A 9,475-nucleotide genomic window follows, 5' to 3' on the forward strand; every position below is an offset into this window, starting at 1 on the left:
AACTACTTTTATCGTGGCCCTGGAATGTACCAGTCACAGCACAAAGTATTTTCCCCATGGTATTTCATTTCATGAGAGGTATTATCAAATCCAATATACAGATGAGTCAACTGAGATTGAGAGGCTGAGTAACTACTAAAACCACAACAGCAAGAACCAGGTCTATGAATGTCTGACTCAAAAATGTATGATCTTTCCAGTAACTACCCCACTTACTAACGTTATCATTACCATAACGAAACCAAAACCAACCGCGTATAACTGTCAGATAATTAACAAACACTAATGGCCTTTGATATGTAAAAGAAAATGGTGTAACGAAGAGGAATAGACAAAGAGCTGACTTTTATTCATATTCACCAAGTTTATTTATATTTACCTCCAAAATGTACCCACAAAAAGTGGGTAAGAAATGGGGCCCACAGAACCAATGGAATGAAGAATGATCTCCATTTGAGAAGGGCTACTCCAAGGTTAATGTCAAAGGAATCCTCTTTCAATTCTTTAAATAGTTATGCTCTATCCACCAAACTGACATACCCAACTTAAGATGACACATTCTACCAAGAAAGAATAATGCAAAAGCAAAATTTCTCAAATGTTGGCACCAACTTTCTGTACTGTTTGGATATTTACTTTTCAAAATTTTCTCTTTTAAACTTTTGAGGTATTTAATTGTGCTGTTATTTTACCATGGTTTCTTACAGAAAATTCACCCTGTAGTCAACGGAATTCTAAAGGGCTAACAAAATTTTACTCACTGATTATTTTTTAAAATTCTTGTCATCTTGGCTTCCTATAAGTTACCGGCTTCTCCCATTGTTTCTGTACATTTCCATCACCTGCCATGAGAAGAAAGAATCTGATTATATGTCTCATAAAGACCATTTCCCGGTTTCTACTACATTAGTCTTTTCCTTTCTTTATACCCAAAACACACAGAAAAATATAGTTGTCTCTCCACTTCTCTCCAAAATCAAAAAGGCAGGAGAGAACAACACAAAAGATCACCTCAAGAGAAAAAACTTTAAAGAGCAGTATTTCTACTGTTGCGGTTTGGGGTGGACACTCTTAAAATACCCTCCCTTATGTTTTCAGGAAGAAATGTTTAGTGTTTCTTGGGAGGAAGCAGTATTAGAGTAAAGCCACTTTCTCTCTCTACCGCTCCCCGCCAGCCCCTCCTCCCTTCTCAAAAGCAAGTGACTTATCACCTGGCAAGGCTAGAGTAAGCACTGGCTTAGTGCTGAGGCAGCACACAGAGCTGGGCAGCAAGGCACTCCCTCTTGTTCTCTCCAACACCTGGGGCCAAGCTAACTTCCACACAGTAAGGAGGACAAGGGCTGCCTGCTTCCGGGAGGGCCAGCCAGCTCTCTCTGCCGGCTTCTCTCCAGCTGTTATCAGACTAGGATGACTAGATCAGGGTTACTAAGGTCCAATTCATGCTTTAGAGAAGGAGGTAACTGACAATTCTCAGTTCTCCTATCCTGCTTTTATCAGTAATTAAGCTACTATCTATGTTGCTTCCCACTTGAATGGCTCTATTTCTCAAATTGTTTAAAGATTATACGATTAGGAACCAAGATGGCGGAGTAGAAGGACGTGCTCTCACTCCCTCTTGGGAGAACACCAGAATCACAACTAGCTGCTGGACAATCATCGACAGGAAGACACTAGAACTCACCAAAAAAGATACCCCACATCCAAAGACAAAGGAGAAGCCACAAAGAGACGGTAGGAGGGGCACAATCACAGTGAAATCAAATCCTATAACTGCTGGGTGGGTGACTCACAGACTGGAGAACACTTATACCACAGAAGTCCACCCACTGGAGTGAAGGTTCTGAGCCCCACATCAGGCTTCCCAACCTGGGGGGTCTGGCAACGGGAGGAGGAATTCCTAGAGAATCAGACTTTGAAGACTAGTGGGATTTGATTGCAGGACTTCAACAGGACTGGGGGAAACAGAGACTCCACTCTTAGAGGGCAAACACAAAGTAGTGTGTGCATTGGGACCCAGGGGAAGGAGTAGTGACCCAAGGGGAGACTGAACCAGACCTACCTGCTAGTGTTGGAGGGCCTACTGCAGAGGAAGGTGGTGGCTGTGGCTCACAGTGGGGACAAGGGCACTGGCAGCACAAGTTCTGGGAAGTATTCCTTGGCGAGAGCCCTCCCAGAGTCCACCATTAGCCCCACCAAAGAGCTGAGGTAGGCTCCAGTGTTGGGTTGCCTGAGGCCAAACAACCAACAGGGAGGGAACCCAGCCCCAGCATCAGCGGTCAAGCGGATTAAGTTTTACTGAGCTCTGCCCACCAGAGCAACAGTCAGCTCTACCTACTACCAGTCCCTCCCATCAGGGAACTTTCACAAGCCTCTTAGATAGCCTCATCCACCACAGGGCAGACAGGAGAAGCAAGAAGAACTACAATCCTGCAGCCTGTGGCACAAAAACCACATTCACAGAAGGACAGACAAGATGAAAAGGCAGAGGGCTATGTACCAGATGAAGGAACAAGATACAACCCCAGAAAAACAATTAAATGAAGTGGAGACAGGAAACCTTCCAAAGAAAGGATTCAGAATAATGATAATGAAGATGATCCAGGACCTCGCCAAAAGAATGGAGACAAAGATTGAGAAGATGTAGGAAATGTTTAACAAAGACCTAGACAAATAAGAACAAACAAACAGAGATGAACAATACAATAACTGAAATGAAAATTACACTAGAAGGAATCAATAGCAGAATAACTGAGGCAGAAGAACGGATAAGTGACCTGGAAGACAGAGTGGTGGAATTCACTGCTGCGGAACAGAATAAAGAAAAAAGAATGAAAAGAAATGAAGACAGCCTAAGAGACCTCTGGAAAAACATTAAACGCAACAACATTCGCATTATAGGGGTCCCAGAAGGAGAAGAGAGAGAAAGGACCCAAGAAAATACTTGAAGAGATTATAGTCAAAAACTTCCCTAACATGGGAAAGGAGATAGCCACCGAGGTCCAGGAAGCGCAGAGGGTCCCATACAGGATAAACCCAAGGAGAAACACACCGAGACACAAAGTAATCAAAATGGCAAAAATTAAAGACAAATAAAATTACTGAAAGCAGCAAGGAAAAATGACAAATAACATACAAGGGAACTCCCATAAGGTTAACAGCTGATTTCTCAGCAGAAACTCTACAAGCCTGAAGGGAGTGGCATGATAAACTTAAAGGGATGAAGCGGAAGAACCTACAACCAAGATTACTCTACCCGGAAAGGATGTCATTCAGTTTCGATGGAGAAATCAAAAGCTTTACAGACAAGTAAAAGCTAAGAGAATTCAGCACCACAAAACCAGCTCTACAACAAATGCTAAAGGAACTTCTCTAAGTGGGAAACACAAGAGAAGAAAAGGAACTACAAAAACAAACCTAAAACACTTAAGAAAATGGTCATAGGAACATACATATCGATAATTACCTTAAACGTGAATGGATTAAATGCTCCAACCAAAAGACACGGGCTTGCTGAACGGATACAAAAACAAGACGCATATATGCTGACTACAAGAGACCCACTTCAGACCTAGGGACACATACAGACTGAAAGTGAGGGGATGGAAAAAGATATTCCATGCAAATGGAAATAAACAGAAAGCTGGAGTACCAATACTCATATCAGATAAAATAGACTTTAAAATAAAGAATGTTACAAGAGACAAGGAAGGACACAACATAATGATCAAGGGATCAATCCAAGAAGAAGCTATAACAATTATAAATATATATGCACCCAACATAGGAACAGCTCAATACATAAGGCAATAGATAACAGCTATAAAAGAGGAAATCGACAGTAACACAATAATAGTGGGGGACTTTAACACCTCACTTATACCAATGGACAGATCATACAAAATGAAAATAAATAAGGAAACACAAGCTTTAAATGACACAATAGACCAGACACACTTGATATTTACAGGACATTCCATCCAAAAACAGCAGATTACACATTTTTCTCAACTGCACACGAAACATTCTCCAGGACAGATCACATCTTGGGTCACAAATCAAGCCTCAGTAAATTTAAGAAAATGGAAATCATATCAAGCATCTTTTCTGACCACAACACTATGAGATTAGATATGAATTACAGGGAAAAAAACGTAAAAAACACAAACACGTGGAGGCTAAACAATACGTTACTAAATAACCAAGAGATCACTGAGGAAATCAAAGAGGAAATCAAAAAAATACCTAGAGACAAATGAAAAGAACACACAACGATCCAAAACCTATGGGATGCAGCAAAAGCAGTTAGAAGAGGGAAGTTTACAGCAATATAATCTTACCACAAGAAACAACAAACATCTCAAATAAACAATCTAACCTTGCACCGAAAGGAACTAGAGAAATAAGAACAAACAAAACCCAAAGTTAGCAGAAGGAAAGAAATGATAAAGATCAGAGCAGAAATAAATGAAACAGAAACCAAAAAAACAATAGCAAAGATCATAAAACTAAAAGCAGGTTCTTTGAGAAGATAAACATAATTGATAAACCATTAGCCAGACTCATCAAGAAAAAGAGGGAGAGGACTCAAATCAATAAAATTAGAAATGAAAACAGAGAAGTTACAAAAGACACCGCAGAAAAACAAAGCATCCTAAGAGACTACTACAAGCAACTCTATGCCAATAAGATGGACAACCTGGAAGAAATGGACAAATTCTTAGAAAGGTATAACCTTCCAAGACTGAACCAGGAAGAAATAGAAAATATGAACAGACCAATCACAAGTCGTGAAATTGAAACTGTGATGAAAAATCTTCCAACAAACAAAAGTCCAGGACCAGATGGCTTCACAGGTGAATTCTATCAAACATTTAGAGAAGAGCTAACACCCATCCTTCTCAAACTCTTCCAAAAAACTGCAGAGGAAGGAACACTCGCAAACTCATTCTATGAGGCCACCATCACCCTGATACCAAAACCAGAGAAAGATACTACAAAAAAAGAAAATTACAGACCAATATCACTGATGACTATGGATGCAAAAATCCTCAACAAAATACTAGCAAGCAGAATCCAACAACACATTAAAAGGATCATACACCATGATCAAGTGGGATTTATCCCAGGGATGCAAGGATTCTTCAATATACATAAATCAATCAATGTGATACACCGTATTAACAAATTGAAGAAGAAAAACCATATGATCATCTCAATAGATGCACACAAAGCTTTTGACAAAATTCAACACCCATTTATGATAAAAACTCTCCAGAAAGTGGGCATAGAGCGAACCTACCTCAACATAATAAAGACCATATACGACAAACCCACAGCAAACATCACTCTCAATGGTGAAAAACTGAAAGCATTTCCTCTAAAATCAGGAACAAGACAAGGATGTCCACTCTTGCCACTATTATTCAACATAGTTTAGGAAGTCCTAGCCACGGCAATAAGAGAAGAAAAAGAAATAAAAGGAATACAAATTTCAAAAGAAGAAGTAAAACTGTCACTGTTTGCAGATGACATGATACTATATGTAGAGAATCCTAAAGATGCCACCAGAAAACTACTAGAGCTAATCAATAAATTTGTAAAGTTGCAGGGTACAAAATTAATGCACAGAAATCTCTTGCATTCCTATACACTAATGATGAAAAATCTGAAAGAGAATTTAAGGAAACACTCCCATTTACCATTTCAACAAAAAGAATAAAATACCTAGGAATAAACCTACCTAGGGAGACAAAAGACCTGTATGCAGAAAACTATAAGACACTGATGAAAGAAATTCAAGATGATACCAACAGATGGAGAGGTATACCATGTTCTTGGATTGGAAGCCAATATTGTGAAAATGACTCTACTTCCCAAAGCAATCTACAGATTCCATACAATCCCTATCAAATTACCAATGGCAATTTTTTACAGAACTAGAACAAAAAATCTTAAAATCTGTATGAAGATACAAAAGACCCTGAATAGCCAAAGCAGTCTTGAGGGGGAAAAAAAGAAGCTGGAGGAATCAGACTCCCTGACTTCAGACTATACTGCAAAGCTACAGTAATCAAGACAATATGGTACTGGCACAAAAACAGAAACATAGATCAATGGAACAAGATAGAAAGCCCAGTGATAAACCCACGCACCTATGGTCAACTAATCTATGACAAAGGAGGCAAGGATATACAGTGGAGAAAAGACAGTCTCTTCGATAAGTGGTGCTGGGAAAACTGGACAGTTACATGTAAAAGAATGAAATTAGAACACTCCCTAACACCATACACAAAAATAAACTCAAAATGGATTCGAGACCTAAATGTAAGACCAGACACTATAAAACTCTTAGAGGATAACACAGGAAGAACGCTCTTTGACATAAATCACAGCAAGATCTTTTTTGATCCACCTCCTAGAGGAATGGAAATAAAAACAAAAATAAACAAATGGGACCTAATGAAACTTAAAAGCTGGTGCACAGCAAAGGAAACTACAACCAAGACGAAAAGACAACCCTCAGAATGGGAGAAAATATTTGCAAACGAATCAACAGACAAAGGATTAATCTCCAAAATATATAAACAGCTCATGCAGCTCGATATTAGAAAAACAAACAACCCAATCCAAAAATGGGCAGAAGACCTAAATAGAGATTTCTCCAAAGAAGACATACAGGTGGCCAAGAAGCACATGAAAAGCTGTCAACATCACTAATTATTAGAGAAATGCAAATCAAAACTACAATGAGGTATCACCTCACACCAGTTAGAATGGGCACCATCAGAAAATGTACAAACAACAAATGCTGGAGAGGGTGTGGACAAAAGGGAACCCTCTTGTACTGTTGGTGGGAATGTAAATTGATACAGCCACTATGGAGGTTCCTTAGAAAACTAAAAATAGAATTACCATATGATCCAGCAATCCCACTACTGGGCATACACCCAGAGAAAACCATAATTGAAAAAGACACATGCACTCCAATGTTCACTGCAGCACTGTTTACAATAGGCAGGTCATAGAAGCAACGTAAATGCCCATCGACAGATGAATGGATAAAGAAGATGTGGCACATATATGCGATGGAATATTACTCCGCCATAAAAAGGAATGAAATTGGGTCATCTGTAGAGACATGGATGGATCTAGAGACTGTCATACAGAGTGAAGTAAGTCAGAAAGAGAAAAACAAATATTGTATATTAAAGCATTTATGTGGAACCTAGAAAAATGGTACAGATGAACCAGTTTTCAGGGCAGAAATTGAGACACAGATGTAAAGAACAAACATATGGACACCAAGGGGGGAAAGTGGTGGGTGGGGTGGGGGGGGGGTGTGATGAATTGGGCGATTGCGATTGACATGTATACACTGATGTGTATAAAATGGATGACTAATAAGGACCTACTGTATAAAAAAATAAATAAAATTGAAAATTAAAATAAATAAATAAAATAAAAATAAAGATTATAAGATAGAAAAGGTAAATGATAAAGCAACCCAAACCACCAACATCTATCAAAGGACAATGCCCAGATAAATCCTTGGCTCAAAATCCTACCACTTCCTAGCCACGTGACCTTGGGAAAATCCATTCACATTTACCCAGCCTCAATTTCTTTATTCCTGAAAGAGAATCAAATGGCCCCTACTATACTGTGTGGTTGTGAGGATTAAAAAAAATGAAACACGTGATCTACCAAAGTCACACTTTGATCTAACAAGGGTATCACCCCAGCACCAGGGACAGCCGGAGTTCAATGATCAGACTTGCTACTTTGTTCATATATACAATTCAAATAGCGGAGACTCATGTAATTCATGGAATAATGGATTATGCTCAGCAAAGTGCCCCCCTGTTCCAAAAGGAAGTCATTCAGGATGATGTTTTACTTCTGTTTTTCAATTTCCTAACATTTTAGGGTCCCCAACCAAGCCGTAGGAAGTTCCAATTTCTTTCTCTTCACAGAACAGCCCAAATGAAAACATCTTACTTCTAGCAAGTGGAATGCAGCAATTGCTCATTTTATGTGAAGAACATTGGTTCCAAGTAGACAACACTTAAATAGGAACCTGTTAACTTTCCACACCTGAAGCCTCAGTGTTAAAGGCATTCAGAGAGAAGAGATTAATATTAATTGTAAAATGGCTCCATACACTGAGGTACCATGAGAGACGGTGTCACCTCAGTTATAGAACAGGCAGAAAACCCAAGTTATCCAGACCTTTAGGGTGTGTGTGTGTGTCTGTAAGAGGGGCATAAAGAAGGGAGAGAATGGAAAAACACCCCATCAATACAGAGAGCTTCCTGGTAACAAAGAAAAAACTTGTCAACACCAATAAAAATAGCAGGGAAGGAATGAAGAGTCAAAGATTTGTATTGTAGATTGTAGAGGAACATGCTCATCGGCTGGCTGTAGCTTTATACTCCAGGTTACTTGGTACGGAAGGCTTTTAAAAGCATGGAAAATGCAGAGAGTTTGATATAAGTTTAAAATACATAGTCTTGAACTCTACCTCTGCTATTTAATAGCAGTGTGGTCTCTGCCAAGTAAGTTAATCCTCTAAACCTCAGTTTCCAGGTCGGTAAAATAAGGACAATAATACATACCTCGGAGAGCAGTTATGCAGACTAGAGATAATGCATGTACAGTGCCCACCGCAGACTATGTCCCCAAAATATAATTACAGTTATTGTGTTTGCTAGTGCAAGTATGATAGTCCATCAAATTCAGACTCTTTCTCTAGGTGAACATTCCGGAAAGAGGTTCAAATCACACTTTTGACAACAACATGAAACTCTTCTAAGCTGATCTGAATGAAGTGCTAAATAAAAATCTCCATCTTAGTTGGTAGCCTCTACTAACACGCAAACCAAAAGTTCTAGCTATGCATTTGTTAGCATTCTTCATATCGGTACTGAGTTTTTTTTTTGCGGTACGCGGGCCTCTCACTGTTGTGGCCTCTCCCATTGCGGAGCAGAGGCTCCAGACGCGCAGGCCCAGCAGCCATGGCTCACAGGTCCAGCCACTCCGCGGCATGTGGGATCCTCCCGGACTGGGGCACGAACCCGTGTCCCCTGCATCGGCAGGTGGACTCTCAACCACTGCGCCACCAGGGAAGCCCCCGAGTTTCTTTTTTTGATGATAAATTCTTGAAGAAGGGAATGAAAATTTTCCACTAGTGCTAATTCTTCTGGTGTGCATTGTAATGCCAAGCACTCAGCAGACATCTGTGGAAAATAAAAGCCACACTGCGAATGCCAGTAGCCTATCACCAAGGCTAGTTTCACTTCACAGCCTCATCAACAACAGTATGGATTTGTCAGCTATGTTTTCAAGAAAAACAAAGACCACAAGGTGAGGCACTACCAACTTTTTTTTTTTTTTTTTTTTTTGCGGTCCGCGGGCCTCTCACTGTTGTGGCCTCTCCCGTTGCGGAGCACAGGCTCCTGACGCGCAGGCTCAGCGG

The 9,475-nt window shown here is 39.9% G+C and overlaps 1 protein-coding gene across 1 annotated transcript in view; it reads right to left on the reverse strand.

Annotated features, from left to right (window-relative positions):
• SGMS1 (sphingomyelin synthase 1) overlaps positions 1-846 on the reverse strand; it is a 109,364-nt gene extending 108,518 nt beyond the window's left edge. Inside the window, exon 1 of the mRNA XM_007470295.1 lies at positions 762-846. The gene's annotated coding sequence lies outside the window, so the exon portion shown is untranslated. The remainder of the gene's footprint in view (positions 1-761) is intronic.
• Positions 847-9,475: the final 8,629 nt, after the last annotated feature.

This window comes from Lipotes vexillifer, unplaced genomic scaffold (genome assembly GCF_000442215.2).
Source record: "Lipotes vexillifer unplaced genomic scaffold, Lipotes_vexillifer_v1.1 scaffold690, whole genome shotgun sequence".
NCBI lineage: Eukaryota > Metazoa > Chordata > Mammalia > Artiodactyla > Lipotidae > Lipotes > Lipotes vexillifer.